The sequence below is a fragment of the Bombina bombina genome, chromosome 4 (genome assembly GCF_027579735.1).
Source record: "Bombina bombina isolate aBomBom1 chromosome 4, aBomBom1.pri, whole genome shotgun sequence".
Classification (NCBI taxonomy): domain Eukaryota; kingdom Metazoa; phylum Chordata; class Amphibia; order Anura; family Bombinatoridae; genus Bombina; species Bombina bombina.
In genome coordinates this window covers 894,377,314-894,396,311 of record NC_069502.1, presented here as the reverse complement: position 1 = coordinate 894,396,311, position 18,998 = coordinate 894,377,314, and positions in this window count along the sequence as shown.

Genomic DNA, 18,998 nt, shown 5'->3' with positions numbered 1-18,998 from the left:
GTGGTAATCTGGCAAAACAACTAGACCAAAGAGAATTAAAATGGATACATACACTTAGAACATATGCCCAATGGGGTCTAAATAAGGACACAAAAATTGCTGCCTTTGTCTAAAAAACTCTTAACATAGGAAAGGGGGGACAAAATAAATGATAAATTCAAAAGATGAAAATATGGGGCCTAAATAAATCAGTAACATTCTTGTTGAGGTGAATACGATTATAAGGACACACACACAAAAAAAAAAAAAAATAAGGGGGGCAAAATAAATATGTATTTATACAGACAGTTCATGTCATATCATCACACCTAATGTTTATATATACACATATTGTACAAAAGAATATAATTCTCACACTTAATTTCAAGAAATTATATGCAACACACAAGTCGCTGAGTCAATATTTAACATTCAATAAATATAGAAGTCTATTTATAATATGAATGTTTAATTATGAAAAGTATCTTTTCCAACTTGTAACAAACTTCTAAGTGGCAATTTATTCTACCTCCTCTAAATATTTGGATAAGCAGAATTCATATAAGAAACTTTGTATCTGTGAATAACACTTATGTCTTTTTATTTTGAGAAAATCAGAAACTGTTTTTCATTGGACATTCGATAACATGTGATACCCACTGACATATCAGACCTGAATGGGAACCTAAAATAGAGAACTACCTGAAAGGGAACTACAAAACATCACTATACCACAAACTGAATTTCATTGGACAACCTATAACATGTGATCTTCACTGACATACTGGACCTGAAAGAGAACTTGAAACAGAAAACTACCTGAAAGGGAACTACAAAACCGGCAAAAATGATGATATCTACAGAAATTTTATATTTTAAAACAAACTTATAGTTTCTAATATAATTAATATTGTTTTTTATGTTTTTTTAGATGTTTATTTTAAATTTACAATTGAAATTTTTAATCGGGTGTAAACCTGCTCTCCTCCAATGGGGAAGCAGGTAGCGTAACTGACATGTATTTAAAGGCCGCCTGTGCAGCGGAAAGGTATGCTTTGGTTTGTAAAGCACTTTTATTGCTCTTGAGAAAGACGGCTGGGACCGTTGAAACGCTTTTGCGTTGAGCCAAATAAAGACAAACTTTTTTACTGAATCTTTGATATTGTCTTTTCATATTGGGAAGGAGCCGGTAACCTGCAATATACACTGTGAGTAGATATTCACCTTTGTATGGTGTATTGTCTGATATTTCAGCACCACTATTTTGCACCTAGACTTATACAACTGAGGAAGGAAAGGAAAGGAAGATACCAACGACTGATACAAGCTGAACCAGCGCCTCCAGCTAGCACACCTGATATTATTTTTAACCCCTAATCTGCCGCTCCGTAAACCGCCGCTACTTACATTATCCCTATGTACCCCTAATCTGCTGCCCTAACATCGCCGACCCCTATATTATATTTATTAACCCCTAATCTGCCCCCCACAACGTCGCCTCCACCTGCCTACACTTATTAACCCCTAATCTGCCGACCGGACCTGAGCGCTACTATAATAAAGTTATTAACCCCTAATCCGCCTCACTAACCCTATAATAAATAGTATTAACCCCTAATCTGCCCTCCCTAACATCGCCGACACCTAACTTCAATTATTAACCCCTAATCTGCCGACCGGAGCTCACCGCTATTCTAATAAATGTATTAACCCCTAAAGCTAAGTCTAACCCTAACACTAACACCCCCCTAAGTTAAATATAATTTACATCTAACGAAATTAATTAACTCTTATTAAATAAATTATTCCTATTTAAAGATAAATACTTACCTGTAAAATAAATCCTAATATAGCTACAATATAAATTATAATTATATTATAGCTATTTTAGGATTTATATTTATTTTACAGGTAACTTTGTATTTATTTTAACCAGGTACAATAGCTATTAAATAGTTAAGAACTATTTAATAGCTAAAATAGTTAAAATAATTACAAATGTACCTGTAAAATAAATCCTAACCTAAGTTACAATTAAACCTAACACTACACTATCAATAAATTAATTAAATAAACTACCTACAATTACCTACAATTAACCTAACACTACACTATCAATAAATTAATTAAATACAATTCCTACAAATAAATACAATTAAATAAACTAGCTAAAGTACAAAAAATAAAAAAGAACTAAGTTACAAAAAATAAAAAAATATTTACAAACATAAGAAAAATATTACAACAATTTTAAACTAATTACACCTACTCTAAGCCCCCTAATAAAATAACAAAGACCCCCAAAATAACAAAATGCCCTACCCTATTCTAAATTACTACATTTCAAAGCTCTTTTACCTTACCAGCCCTGAACAGGGCCCTTTGCGGGGCATGCCCCAAGAAATTCAGCTCTTTTGCCTGTAAAAAAAAAACATACAATACCCCCCCCCAACATTACAACCCACCACCCACATACCCCTAATCTAACCCAAACCCCCCTTAAATAAACCTAACACTAAGCCCCTGAAGATCTTCCTACCTTGTCTTCACCCTACCAGGTTCACCGATCCGTCCTGAAGAGCTCCTCCGATGTCCTAATCCAAGCCCAAGCGGGGGGCTGAAGAGGTCCATGATCCGGCTGAAGTCTTCATCCAAGCGGGAGCTGAAGAGGTCCATGATCCGGATGAAGTCTTCTATCAACGGCATCTTCAATCTTCTTTCTTCCGGATCCATCTTGCAGACCTCCGACGTGGAACATCCTCTTCTCCCGACGCCTACTAGCCGAGTGACGGTTCCTTTAAGGGACGTCATCCAAGATGGCGTCCCTCGAATTCTGATTGGCTGATAGGATTCTATCAGCCAATCGGAATTAAGGTAGGAATATTCTGATTGGCTGATGGAATCAGCCAATCAGAATCAAGTTCAATCCGATTGGCTGATTCGATCAGTCAATCAGATTGAGCTTGCATTCTATTGGCTGTTCCGATCAGCCAATAGAATGCAAGCTCAATCTGATTGGCTCCCGCTTGGATGAAGACTTCAGCCGGATCATGGACCTCTTCAGCCCCCCGCTTGGGCTTGGATTAGGACATCGGAGGAGCTCTTCAGGACGGATCAGTGAACCTGGTAGGGTGAAGACAAGGTAGGAAGATCTTCAGGGGCTTAGTGTTAGGTTTATTTAAGGGGGGTTTGGGTTAGATTAGGGGTATGTGGGTGGTGGGTTGTAATGTTGGGGGGGGGGTATTGTATGTTTTTTTTTACAGGCAAAAGAGCTGAATTTCTTGGGGCATGCCCCGCAAAGGGCCCTGTTCAGGGCTGGTAAGGTAAAAGAGCTTTGAAATGTAGTAATTTAGAATAGGGTAGGGCATTTTGTTATTTTGGGGGTCTTTGTTATTTTATTAGGGGGCTTAGAGTAGGTGTAATTAGTTTAAAATTGTTGTAATATTTTTCTTATGTTTGTAAATATTTTTTTATTTTTTGTAACTTAGTTCTTTTTTATTTTTTGTACTTTAGCTAGTTTATTTAATTGTATTTATTTGTAGGAATTGTATTTAATTAATTTATTGATAGTGTAGTGTTAGGTATACAAAAAAATAAAAAAGTAGGTAGGTAATTGTAGGTATTTTATTTAATTAATTTAATGATAGTGTAGTGTTAGGTTTAATTGTAACTTAGGTTAGGATTTATTTTACAGGTAATTTTGTTATTATTTTAACTAGGTTCTTAGTTCTTAACTATTTAATAGCTATTGTACCTGGTTAAAATAATTACAAAGTTGCCTGTAAAATAAATATTAATCCTAAATATTAATCCTAAAATAGCTACAATATAATTATAATTTATATTGTAGCTATATTAGGGTTTATTTTACAGGTAAGTATTTAGCTTTAAATAGGAATAATTTAAGAGTTAATTAATTTCGTTAGATTTAAATTATATTTAACTTAGGGGGGTGTTAGTGTTAGGGTTAGACTTAGCTTTAGGGGTTAATACATTTATTAGAATAGCGGTGAGCTCCGGTCGGCAGATTAGGGGTTAATAATTGAAGTTAGGTGTCGGCGATGTTAGGAAGGGCAGATTAGGGGTTAATACTATTTATTATAGGGTTAGTGAGGCGGATTAGGGGTTAATAACTTTATTATAGTAGCGGTGCGGTCCGCTCGGCAGATTAGGGGTTAATAAGTGTAGGCAGGTGGAGGCGACGTTGAGGGGGGCAGATTAGGGGTTAATAAATATAATATAGGGGTCGGCGGTGTTAGGGGCAGCAGATTAGGGGTACATAGCTATAATGTAGGTGGCGGCGCTTTGCGGTCGGCAGATTAGGGGTTAATTATTGTAGGTAGCTGGCGGCGACGTTGTGGGGGGCAGATTAGGGGTTAATAAATATAATACAGGGGTCGGCGGTGTTAGGGGCAGCAGATTAGGGGTACATAAGTATAACGTAGGTGGCGGTCGGCAGATTAGGGGTTAAAAAAAATTATTTGAGTGTCGGCGATGTGGGCGGACCTCGGTTTAGGGGTACATAGGTAGTTTATGGGTGTTAGTGTACTTTAGAGCACAGTAGTTAAGAGCTTTATGAACCGGCGTTAGCCCAGAAAGCTCTTAACTACTGACTTTTTTCCTGCGGCTGGAGTTTTGTCGTTAGATGTCTAACGCTCACTTCAGAAACGACTCTAAATACCGGAGTTAGAAAGATCCCATTGAAAAGATAGGATACGCAATTGACGTAAGGGGATCTGCGGTATGGAAAAGTCGCGGCTGAAAAGTGAGCGTTAGACCCTATTTTGAGTGACTCCAAATACCGGCGGTAGCCTAAAACCAGCGTTAGGAGCCTCTAACGCTGGTTTTCACAGCTAACGCCAAACTCCAAATATAGGTCTAAGTTTTGTTCTGCTTCCTGTTATTTACCAAATTTTATAACAGAGACAGCTATTGAATTTATCCATTACTTTATTTACAAATATTAATTTCCTTTCACTTTCAGGCATACAGTCTATGCTATTTAATAGCCTGTTTAAGAAAGTGATACAAATACATTTTTTCTCAAGTCTGCAGTTGTGATCTTTTGCTCCTTCTTCATCAGGCATTACAGATATATATTGTACCAAAAAACATCAGATATATGTAGAAATATGTATTTATGAATAACGAAACATTGCTTCATTGACTTCTATGGGGGGAATAGGTTAACGCGGTCACAATATTATAACTTAATTTTTTTGCATACATCTGGTTATAACGCGCGAGTGAAAACATTTTAGTTTCAACTTGTAATATGAGCACTACCCAATATTCTGTTTTCATTTACTGTTTGCAAGATGACTGCCTTATGATGTAAAGTTAAACATGCAATCCAACTTACAGTTTAGTAGAATCCAGCAGAGTAGCTTAACTCAGACAAATTCCACAGCAGATATTTATGAATCCTTCAAGCTTTATTGTTGCAAAACAAGAATTCTGAGGTTCCAGAAGTGGTAATTGCCAGGTAAAAAGAATTTGCCTCTACAAAGCTATTAGCAGAGAGTTCTAGCAAACTTACACATTGAAAGTGAAACTAATTTACACACACAAGTGAAACAAAAATGGAGGCAGGAAGTGACCTCAAAAAGGTCAGAGGTAGCACATAGAATATACATTAAATTGAATACAATAATAAAACATAACACTAGAGGGAGCACAAGAACTAAAATAGCATTTAAAGATGTACATATGAATATATGGACAGAACACCCAATGTGTGCAAAAAACTTACTTCTAGTGAAGCAGCATGCGAGCGGGAACGATAAATACCACTCACTCATAATATGGCCCTTAATGGGTTAAGAGTAAAAGCTACGTTCACGCACATTTATGCAGTCATCATCGATATGGAATCAATTAGATAACCAACAGGTTTTGCTTTCATGTTGACTAAGTATATTTTTGCATTCATGTACGTTTGGGAAATGTTTTTGCATGGTATAAGCTAATGGGGGCTAATACAATATGTGTTTATGTTTCATGTTTTCCAGTAATTTTGCGAATTTTACTTTTTTCCACTCCATCTGAAGGGACTGGATTTCATACTGTATAGTTAAGTATGTGGTGTTTTTTTCTGGCCCTGCTGCAACATCTTGCACAGTGATTGCTTAGACACTGTGTGCCTGCCTACTATATGTAAATGTGACATAGCAGTTGGTGTTATCTGATCTGACATTAAAGGGGGCATTATGGTCTCTAATTGCCTATAACGCCTGCTGTGTCATAGAAAAAAGCTTTTGTAAAGAAAGACTGCTGCTACTTAACCCCTTAAGAACCGGGCATTCCAGACAAAAACTTCCCTAAAAGACCAGAGCATTTTTAGCATTTTTGCTATCACTACATTTAAACAGAAATAGAGCTTTTTTTATATTTACCTATCAAAACTATATATATATATATTTTTTTTTTAGCAGACAACCCAAAGTATTGATCTAGGCCCATTTTGGTATATTTCATGCCAACATTTCACCGTCAATTGCGATCAAATGAAAAAATATGTTCACTTTTTCACTAACTTTAGGTTTCTCACTGAAATTATTTACAAACAGCTTGTGCAACCATGGCACAAATGTTTGTAAATGCTTCTCTGGGATCCCCTTTGTTAAGAAATAGACATATATGCTTTGGCGTTGCTTTTTAGTAATTAGATGGCCACTAAATCCCGCTGCGCACCACACTTGTATTATGACCAGCAGTGAAGGGGTTAATTACGTAGCTTGTAGGGTTAATTTTAGCTTTAGTATAGAGATCAGTCTCCCATCTGACTCATCCCACCCCCTGATCCCTTCCTAACCCCACTCAAACAGCTCTCTTTCCTTTTTTAAATGCTCCCTAAAGACTCTACTGTACAGGGATGCATACAAACTACACTAACCTTTCCTAACCACAGTTCCTCTCCACCTTTGCTATTCCCTTGAGCTCCCTGTAAGCCTATGAGCCTAGCTGTTTGCAGATTAACTATAAGAGATGACTACAACAGTGCATCTTTTAGCAGGGCCCTCTACCGATTTGATCCCTATAAATGTTACTTTGTATATCATGTCTATGCACATAGAGGAATATTTTATTTAGTTTTTTGTAGAGCGCCAACAGCACTTAGATTCCGATAGAATTCTATCAGCCAATCTGAATTAAGGTAGAAAAAATCCTATTGGCTGATTGGATCAGCCAATAGGATTGAGCTCGCATTCCATTGGCTGATTGGAACAGCCAAAAGAATGCAAGCTCAATCCTATTTCCTTATTTGATCAGCCAATAGGATTGAAGTTCAATCCTATTGGCTGATCCAATCAGCCAATAGGAATTTTTCTACCTTAATTCAGATTGGCTGATAGAATTCTATCAGCCAATCGGAATCTAAGGGACGCCATCTTGGATGACGTCACTTATAGAGATATTCATTACGAAGAAGCCGTCGTTTGAAGAGGATGCTCCGCGTTGGATGTCTTGAAGATGGACCCGCTCCGCGCCGGAAGGATGAAGATAGAAGATGCCATCTGGATGAAGACTTCTGCCCGTCTGGAGGACCACTTCTGCCGGCTTCGTTGAGGACATCTTGCCTCTTGGACGAAGACTTCTCCCGTTAAGTGAATTTTCAGGGGTTAGTGTTAGGATTTTTTTAAGGGTGTATTGGGTGGGTTTATTTTTTTAGGTTAGGGCTTTGGGCCTGCAATAGAGCTAAATGCCCTTTTAAGGGTAATGCCCATCCAAATGCCCTTTTCAGGGCAATGGGGAGCTTAGGTTTTTTAAGTTAGTATTTTATTTGGGGGGTTGGTTGTGTGGGTGGTGGGTTTTACTGTTGGGGGGGTGTTTGCATTTTTTTTTACAGGTAAAAGAGCTGATTTCTTTGGGGCAATGCCCTGCAAAAAGCCCTTTTTAAGGGCTATTGGTAGTTTAGTTTACGCTAGGTTTTTTTTTTATTTTGGGGGGGCTTTTTATATTTTGATAGGGCTATTAGATTAGGTGTAATTAGTTTAAAGATCTGTAATTTGTTTTTTATTTTCGGTAATTTAGTGTTTTTTGTGTGATTTAGCTAATTTAATTAAATTTATTTAATTGTATTTAATGTAGGTAATTTATTTAATTGTAGTGTAGTGTTAGGTGTTAGTGTAACTTAGGTTAGGTTTTATTTTACAGGTACATTTGTATTTATTTTAGCTAGGTAGTTATTAAATAGTTAATAACTATTTAATAACTATTCTACCTAGTTAAAATAAATACAAACTTGCCTGTAAAATAAAAATAAACCCTAAACTAGATACAATGTAACTATTAGTTATATTGTAGCTAGCTTAGGGTTTATTTTATAGGTAAGTATTTAGTTTTAAATAGGAATAATTTAGTTAATGATAGTAATTTTATTTAGATTTATTTAAATTATATTTCAATTAGGTGGTGTTAGGGTTAGGGTTAGACTTAGGTTTAGGGGTTAATAAATGTAATATAGTGGCGGCGACGTTGGGGGCGGCAGATTAGGGATTAATAAGTGTAGGTAGGTTGCCGCAACATTGGGGCGGCAGATTAGGTGTTAATAAATATAATGTAGGTGTCGGCGATGTTGGGGGCAGCAGATTAGGGGTTCATAAGTATAATGTAGGTAGCGGCGGTGTCCGGAGCGGCAGATTAGGGGTTAATAAATATAATGCAGGTGTCGGGGGCGGCAGATTAGGGGTTAGTAAGTGTAAGATTAGGGGTGTTTAGACTCGGGGTTCATGTTAGGGTGTTAGGTATAAACATAACATTAGTTTCCCATAGGAATCAATGGGGCTGCGTTACTGAGTTTTACGCTGCTTTTTTGCAGGTGTAGACTTTTTCTCAGCCGGCTCTCCCCATTGATGTCTATGGGGAAATCGTGCACGAGCACGTACGACCAGCTCACCGCTGACTTAAGCAGCGCTGGTATTGGAGTGCGCTATGGAGCACAATTTTGCTCTACACTCACTTCTTATCTTTTGATGCCGGGCTTCTAAAAACTCGTAATACCAGCGCTGCAGGTAAGTGAGCGGTGAGAAAAAACTGCTTGTTAGCACCGCACAGCTCCTAACGCAAAACTCGTAATCTACCCATTTGACTTTTGCAAGGTATTGTATATATACTGTATATATATATATATATATATATATATATATATATATATATATATATACACATACATACATATCCACCTTTATATATATGTTTGTATGTATCTCAGGCCCTTTGCTTGCTTTTTTTTTCTAACCCCCAAGATCTCATATATTTGAGCCCTTATAACTTTTTAATGCAATATTTTTTTGTAATCATTTTTATTAGATAGTGTTATTATGAGTGTAACTGTACTTGGTAATGTATTTTGGACGTGTTTTATGCAACTTTTATGTTTCCCGGAACAGTTAACCAGAGCTCTAGCCTAAATCGCAATTGCGCTCACGTGATTGTGTTTACGCTCAATTTGTAATACGAGTGGTAAGCCCGATGAGCACAAACCCTTGCGATAAACCCCTTATCGCTCAAGCACAAACAATTGCGCTTCACTTGTAATCTAGTCCTTAATAGGTTAATTATTCATTTGATTATTTCATTTGATCAACTTTTCAGCGGTTCTTTATTGTAAGGGGAAAATAATCAATACCTTAATAATAACAATTTAAATTGCATTTAACTACAGAAGAAGAATTAATACCTTAATAATAACAATTTAAATAGTTTTATTTAACTAAAACAAAAACATTATAGGTTTCACTTTCATTTTTACTGATTGGTCTTTACTCATCACACTTAGAACTTGAACCAATCTTCTATTTATTTAGCTTCTTAAAACTTAGCAAGGGGTTGATTCTGAGCACATAGAATTGCAGGGGAACAATGGAATTAAAGCACAGTAAAGTCAAAATAACTTTCCATTGACTTCTATCTAATTTGCTTCATTCTCTTGGTATCCTGAGCATACCTAGACTCATGAGCAGCAATGCACTACTGGTAGATAGCTGCTGATTGGTCGCTACACATATATGCCTTATATTATTAGCACGCCCAATGTGCTCATCTAGCTCTAGTAGTGCATTGATATTCATTCAATAAAGGAATAAAGAGAATGTAGTAAATTTGATAATAGACGTAAGTCTGAACTAGTTGTTTATAATTGTATGCTCTAGCTAAATCTTAAAATAAAAACATGGGTTTATGTCCCTTTAAAGTGAAGGTCAATTTGGATGAATTAGTGCCCGGTTTTTAATAAACCTATTAAAAACAAGGGCACTTTAATTAATCAAAATTGACATTTCACTTTTTTTCTTCAAAAACTTACTTTTTAATCCTGAAAACCGCTCCAGCGATTCCCCCGGCCGTCGGAAGCCTTTTCTTACGTTAGAAATGACGAATCCGGCTTCCTCCAATCACGGCTTTCATCATGGCCTGATGAAACACTGTGATTGGAGGAAGCCGGATTCGTCATTTTGGACCCTCAAAGAGGGCTTGAGACAGGCTGAGGAAGCACTGCAATGGCTGTCAGGATTAAAAGATAAGTTTTTGAAGAAAAGGAGTGAAATGTCAATTTTGATGAATTAAAGTGCCCTTGTTTTTAATAGGTTTATTAAAAACCGGGCACTAATTCATCCAAATTGACCTTCACTTTAAAGTGAAGGTAAACATTGGTGAATGAAAGCCCATTTTTTAAAAATACTATCAAAAACAGGGGCACTTTCATTCATCGAAGTTTACAAAGCAGCCGTTTTGTTAAAAAAAATACCTTTATTTCTTTTCATTGCTACAGCAGCTCCCCCCACATAGAGATCCTCTATTCACACGTCAGCAATGACTAATCCGGCTTCCTCCAATCACAGCTTTTCCCCCAGGGTAGTCATTGCATGAGGCCATGCTGTGATTGGAGGAAGCCGGATTAGTCATTGTTGACATGTGAATAGAGGATCTCTATGTGGGGGAAGCTGCTGTAGCAGTGAAAAGAAAAAAAGGTAATTTTCTTAACAAAACGAATGAAAGTGGCCCTGTTTTTAGTTGAAAGCTAAACCTAGGAGGTTCATATGCTAATTTCTTAGACCTTGAAGACTGCCTCTAATCTGAATGCATTTTGGCCACTAGAGGGCATTAGTTCATGTGTTTCATATAGATAACATTGAGCTCATGCACGTTAAGTTACCTAGGAGTGAGCACTGATTGGCTAAAATGCAAGTCTGTCAAAAGAACTGAAATAAGAGGGCAGTCAGCAGAAGCTTAGATACAAAGTAATTACAGAGGTAAAACGTATATTATTATAACCGTGTTAGTTATGCAAAACTGGGGAATGGGTACGAAAGGGATTATTTTTCTTTTTAAACAACAAAAATTCTGGTGTTAACTGTCCCTTTAAGCCAAACAGCAGGTTCTACTTGTATTTCTAACTATCGTTAAAGTTCCCTCACTAAATAATTCAATAAATATATTTCACAACATTGAGTAAAACCACTGGCCATCGTTTGTTGTTGTTTGTGTAAAAATCAATGCTTCCATACACGCAGGCTGTTTTGCAGTAAAAAAACATATTATTTGCATTGGTTTCATTCATGGCAAAAGAGTGCCATCTACTGGCCTTAGCTATAATTGTTGTCCAAAATATTCACACGTCAGCAATGACTAATCCTGCTTCCTATAAATCACAGCATTCCCCCCAGGGTTGTCATTGCATGAGGCCATGCTGTGATTGGAGGAAGCCGGATTAGTCATTGCTGACGTGGTGAATAGAGGATCTCTATGTGGGGGGAAGCTACTGTAGCAGTGAAAAGAAAAAAAAAGGTAATTTTTTTAACAAAACGGCTGCTTTGTAAACTTTGATGAATGAAAGTGCCCCTGTTTTTAATAGTATTTTTTAAAAACGGGCTTTCATTCACCAAAGTTTACCTTCACTTTAAGGTCTATTTTTCAACTTTGTATGTTAATTTTATAACATTGTTGCCATGAAGAAAAAGCATGTTATTTCTGCAGACACAAAACCAAGAATAGCTTGAGAAATGTTGTACGTTAAAAATTAACTTTTATTAATCACTTTTTTAAAAAGACAGCTTTGGTGGATGATAATGCTGCCCTGAAGATTTAAAAACACACTCACTGTGCTACGTGAGAAAACAGCATGTTGTGATTATGCTACAGAAGTAGAACTGGTAGTACTTAGAGCAGTAGATTGTAACTGAGAAATATTCTCAAGAGCTAGTATGGAGAGCTATAGTCTCTTGGTCCTATGTTGCTCTCAATAGTATCTGGATTGCTTTTCTCATATATGTGATTGAGAGTCTTTATATTATAAAAAATATATATTAACGTTATACTGTTGCCCTTGAACTTGGCAATCTAAGACTGCTAATATATGTTGGTGCTTAAAGTGTGAGTACTGACTAAGGTGGCAGTTTACACTGGATAGATATAACAATCTTGCTGCTTTAGGTTATTTTATGCATCACCAAACAGTAGAAAATAGGTACTGAAACAGTTTTTTTAGAGATGAGAGGTATTGTTTAAAGGCTATCCCCTCTGTAAAATATCATAAGTTATGATATAGCATCTATTAGTCTTATAACATAATGTTAGTGGAATAAAAGTTAATTTTTAACGTACAACATTTCTCAAGCTGTTCAAGGCACAGTAACTTATTTAAACTACTGAAATAAATGTTATAACAGTGCATAAAAGCATTCTTTTTTCTAATGACTAACCTGCCTCAACAGCAGTACTAGTCATAAACAGTACTAAATTGTATCCCTATGCTTACGCACTGCTCCTATAGTGTTTAATATGATTCACTGATATATATAACAGACAATATTACAAAACACTATAAGAGTAACCATAAAGCTCTATCAATACAAAAAGGTTCTAATATTTCTTTCTTTGCTCGTACAAAACCAAGAATATGTGGTATCTTCTAGAAGAAAAAAATGTCCAAAGTAATCTACAGAACTTCTGGGAGAGCATGACATTCTGAATGGATTAATATAACTAATTTACCACAAAAAATTAAACATTACAAAATGAATATATAGTCTCATGCATGCTACATAATCAAAAACTAATCCTTATGTCTGGATTAATAATATTTGGATTACAATGTATCTTAAAGGGACAGTTTACGCAAAAAAAAATGTTCCCAGTGATCCACTTTACCTGCTGGAGTGTATTAAAATTGTTTACAATTATGTCCTTTACCCTTATATTGGCAGGGGCCAGATTGGCCTACCAGGATACCAGGAGATTTCACGGTGGGCTGCAGCAGCTGGGGCTGGAAAGCTAAAATTTAAAGGGCTGACTAATGGATGCAACTGGGTTGTAGGGTGCTTATATAACACCAATCTGACTTTTTATTTAATACAAAGTAATATAATTTAATTCTGAAAAAAATATTGGAGGAGTGTCTCAGTAATCCCCTTTAAGAAAAATGGGGACGTGTGCATTCTACCAACTCAACGGAAAATAGGGCTGGTCTTTATTTTTTTCCAGGGCTGCTTTTTATTCCCAGTCTGGCCCTGTACATTGGCATTTGAAATAGTTGATTTAGCCTGTGGTATCCCCACCTATTCTGAAAGTTTCTGACCTTAGATAGCTATAGATAAGCTGTGTAAAACACAGCATCATGCAAAATTACACTCCCATTGGGTTATAGAAGAGATATGTTAATTTTACATTGTTCTCTCCAAGTATTAGTCTTTGGTTTACGGACAGATAAAAGATAAAGAAGCATGTATATGTACACAATGTGATAAAGTAATGAGATATGTTTATACCTACAAACTCAATACATTTTATTAGGTTGTGGCTTTGAAACACAAAATCAGCTGATTCATATACACAAATAAATCTTAAAAAGCAAATTTCATAAATGTTTTACTCTGCAGTTAGTAAAAAAAAAGTAATTGGAAACATATTAAGGGAAAAACATTTTCACGGTATACTGTCCCTTTGAATACAAAAACTTTCCTCAAAAAGCACTTTATTGATTTTTTTGGTTTGTTTTGTTATTTAATTAAAAAAAAAAAAAAGATTTTAATATTTTTTTTTTTAAAATCATTTATTTTTTTATCCCTCCTGTTTTAAACACTGATTGTGCACACACCAGTGGAGTATTTAGGTTTGGTGCGACTTCAAAAAGTGCTGCCCTCCAGAAAAATCTGCTGCCCTAGGCAAGTGCCTTGTTTGCCTAGGCCAACAATATGCCCCTGGCAAAATGAGTATGTTTTTTTCTCTTTAAAATAACTATTATTCAAGTTTATATTAGCTCTAAAAAAATATCCAAGCTTCCTGTGGATCACTATGAGCAAACAGACTTTTTATCTACTCGTTGCTCTTAGTGGGTCCCACAGAACAAATTAAAAAGAAATTCAATAGCAGTTGTTTATCCATTAGTTTTTCATCCACTATGTGTAGGAATCTAAAATTAGTTTCCTTTCTCCCAAAAAATGTTGAAGAGCTAAAGATTTTCAACCATATTTTATTACTCTAGACGTTCTAAAGAGAAAATGCGTTTTCTCCCTGAATGAAATATCAGATGTTACTTATATTTATGCACTTTCTGGAGAGTCCAGATTATATATAAGCAATATCTTATATATAACAAAATTGTGCTTGGACATATTGTTCTTGTTTTTGTTGATTTGATTGTCTCTTGAATAAGCCATAAAGGTATTTCAACACCAAATTGTGTTTTACAGCTGTGAAGCTCATCATAAATACACAACCTCCTTAAAGGGACATTCAAGTCGTCCCCCAAAAAAACTTTCATGATTTTAAATAGGGCATATCATTTTAAACAACCTCCCAATTTACTTTTATCACCAATTTTGCTTTGTTCTCTTGGTATTCTTAGTTGAAAGCTAAACCTAGGAGGGTCATATGCTAATTTCTTAGACCCTTGAAGACTGCCTCTAATCTGAATGCATTTTGGCCACTAGTGGGCATTAGTTCATGTGTTTCATATAGATAACATTGAGCTCATGCTTCGTGAAGTTACCTAGGAGTGAGCACTGAATGGCTAATATCCAAGTCTGTCAAAGAACCTGAAATAAGGGGGGCAGGTCAGCAGAAGCTTAGATACAAGGTAATTACAGATGTAAAACGTGTATTATTATAACCGTGTTAGTTATGTAAAACTGGGGATATGGGTAATAAAAGGGATTATTTTTCTTTTCTTTTTAAACAACAAACATTCTGGTGTTGACTGTCCCTTTAAGCCAAACAGCAGGTTCTACTTGTATTTCTAACTATCGTTAAAGTTCCCTCACTAAATAATTCAATAAATATATTTCACAACATTGAGTAAAACCACTGGCCATCGTTTGTTGTTGTTTGTGTAAAAAATCAATGGCCTTCATACACGCAGGCTGTTTTGCAGTAAAAAAAACATATTATTTACAATGGTTTCATTCATGGCCAAAGAGTGCCATCTACTGGCTTTAGCTATAATTGTTGTCCAAAATATATACTTGCAAAACAACACAAAGCCTGAATAGCAAGGAATGTACAAAATTACAAAACCATTTGCTTCCATTTTGCAAGATTATTTTATTTTTAGTATAATATATTTCTGCCACATTTATTTAAGCATATGTCAATGACTGCTTCAATATAAAATTAACATTTTAATTATTTGAATGAATTACATATATACTATGTACAGTTATTTTGGAACTAAAACAATAGCTATCACTACACTGATATACTAATGGTATTCATTTTAAATTATTTATAGGTTAAAATCTACACAAAATTATATTATTAAAGGGATATGAAAACTCAAATTTGTTTCCTTCATGTTTCAGATAGAGCATGCAATTTTAAGCAACTTTTTTGATTTACCTCATATTCTCAGTTTTTCTTCATTCTCCTGGTATGTTTATGTTGAAAAGCAGGAATGTAAGGATAGGAACCGGCCCATTTTTGGGTTCAGCACCTGGGTAGTGCCTTGCTGATTGTTTGCTAAATGTAGCCACAATCAGCAATCGCTAAGTTTACACACATAATACAAAAATACATATTTCATTAGCATAAGTGTTATTAGATGATAGGGCCAACCTATCATATTTTACCAAAATGTCCAACAATACAAAATTTAAAAGAAAACATAAAGACTTTGAGTCAGATGACAAGTGGTGCGCTACCTTTACTTTAGCTTGTGCATTAACTCCTGCTCAAAGTAAATTTTTAAACGTAGCTGAGTTTAGCGAGGCGTACTACAAGATGAAGTAAAAAATTAGCGCAAGAGAGAAAGCCTAATGTGCGCTAACTTCAGGAGTTTGGATATCACAAACGCGTTAACTTCTTCTGCCATAGACCTTCAATGGAGCGTGCTATTTTAAAAATCTAACACTTATCGTTCTTGCGATAACCCAACACCGCAATAGACAAACTGTGCTAAAGCCAAAGGTAGTTATGATTATGAATATTTTATATTCCAATGTTCTTCACATAGGAAAAGTTCTTTTAGTTTTAAATATGTTTTCTATAGAAATCTGATGAGTTTTTGTTATATATATATATATATATATATATATATATATATATATATATATATATATATATATATATATATATGGGGGTGTATGAGAGAGTAGGAAATATTGCTAAAAGTTAATTCTGGTGCCACCCTTGAAAATAGATAAGAATGTTACATACAGAAAGACAAGGTTTCAGACCATATATTAATGGTTTGAAAAAGCAAGGGAATTAACACAGGCACACAAAGAATGTATTACATATATAAAATGTATTGTCCCATATCACATTCAGTGAAACACTGTATTTGGCCCAATCACACAATATAAAGTGAACACCATATACAACACACCTAGTCTAAGGTAAAAAATGGATCAGATGGATATAAACTACCTAAGCATACGTATGCCTCCATAACCTAATATATCAACTTTGCACAAATATCCAAGTTGCAAAAATGACATGTGCACAAATATGTAAACATGTACATATATCGTAAATCAAATACCTAGAATACATAAGAATGTGAATGACAATAATCAAATGTATAACGCCAAGCAGCGTAATAAGTTAATGCATACGATAAAGGACTGTCTCACTATGTAGACAGCAACGATTTCCATATGTTTGTCTGCAAACAGTCCCATAGTACACCTGACAGCAAATGGAAAAGGAGTCCTTCATGCAAATGAAAAAAATGATTCTTACTGTCACTCTATCTCCAATAGGTGATGCGTGTAACAATTGCAAACAAAGAAAGCAAATAACACTTAGCTTTTTCCGTCTTGTATCCAAAAAGCCTTTTTCAAGCATTCCCCTCTCTCTGAGGCGTCTGACGTCACTGAGAAGGGGAGTGGTGTAACCTTTGATGGCCTCCAATCGGCTCTGTAGATGAAGATCTCTTCCCACTTGCAGTGAGGAAATCAGCTGCTACCGGGCACCTAGCCGCACCGAGAAAGAAACCAGGCTTTCCCTAGGCTGATGAATGAAAAGGAGGCTCTTACCAAGATATACCCAAACACGCCCTCAGAGGCTCTCTCTTCTCAGTAGGTAGACAGATTAGAAACAGCATGTAATAACACCCGCAATTAGCATCCATTCGCCTGCATATACTCCACAGGTGGGTGCATTCACGCTTATGTAGCAGTCTGTTTGTAAAATAGTTACACACGAATCAATCCTTCTTATATTAGGTTACAAATATTCCACAAATGAGTGCTTTACAGGGTTTTGCATTTGCTCTCCAGGCAGCACTCAGCAAGTATGCAAACAGGTTAAACAAATGTCCATAGAGGCTAGATTTGCACTAGAATCCTCTGTTTCACCTTAGACAGTTCATATAGACAGGAGCTTAGTCGACATACTCCTGAATAAACACAACAGTGTTAAAACACAACATTACCAACGACCGTTTCACCCCCACAGCAAGTGTGTGTCACAGGGGTTCATCAGGGCTTCATTGAGTCCTCACCGGACTTCCTCTTATAAAGGGCTCACCTGATATTCCTCAGGTGTTCCTCCCACTTAGAAGAAAATTTCTTAAAGGTATATTCACATATCAAAACCTGTTGTTTATGTTAAACAGTAAAAATACTGAAAGGTTGTGAGAAATACATTTTAAATTGGTCCTGATTAATTCCTTGGCATTCCAAAACTTATTTAACACAACCCACATAGGGTACACCTTATATTTATAGCACATATTCTGTCTGTTAATGGATTATTCTACCAACTATAGGAAACTAGCACACTCCAGCTTGTCATTAAGACCTACCGGGTATCTAGTGCCTAGTCTATATATCCATTTTGTTTCTTTCTGCAATAACACCTTTTCATTGTTACCACCTCTACCGTTCGTTATACCTTTATCTATTATAACAAATTTCAAGGATTCCACATTTCCATTGTGGAAAGTACAGAAGTGTCTTGCCACATTTGTATCATTAGCATGAAGGATGTCATCCCAATGCTCCTGTACCCGGTCCTTTATTAGCCTTTTCGTTTTGCCAACATAAAAAACCGGGCTGTCTTTTATATCCTTCCGAAACTGCATAAGAACATAAAATGCCCACCAGGAAGGCCGATTGTTTCGGGGATAGGCAGTGCAACTGAAAAGGTAGGGGAATATGTGGATACGTTTTTGCAACCATTTCTTCTTTCGTTAACATCATATGTTAAGGACACTGCGGATCTACTCAGGAAATTAGATGGACTAGTAGTAAATGAGAATACATTATTGGCCTCTCTAGATGTGGAGGGGTTATACTCCTCCATTCCCCACGAAATAGGACTTCAGGCAATAAAGAAAGTTCTGGACACAAAAGGTCCCCTTCATTTGGAACATTCTGACTTTGTCATCTCCCTGCTTGAATTTGTCCTTCAGAATAATGTGTTCACATTTGATGGACAAATTTATAAGCAGATACGAGGAACAGCAATGGGGGCAGTATGTGCCCCCATGTATGCTTGCCTCCATTTGGGGGCCTGGGAGTCAGATATCTTTGAACAGCATAGTAACACTTTTAATGATAAGGTGCTAATGTGGGTGA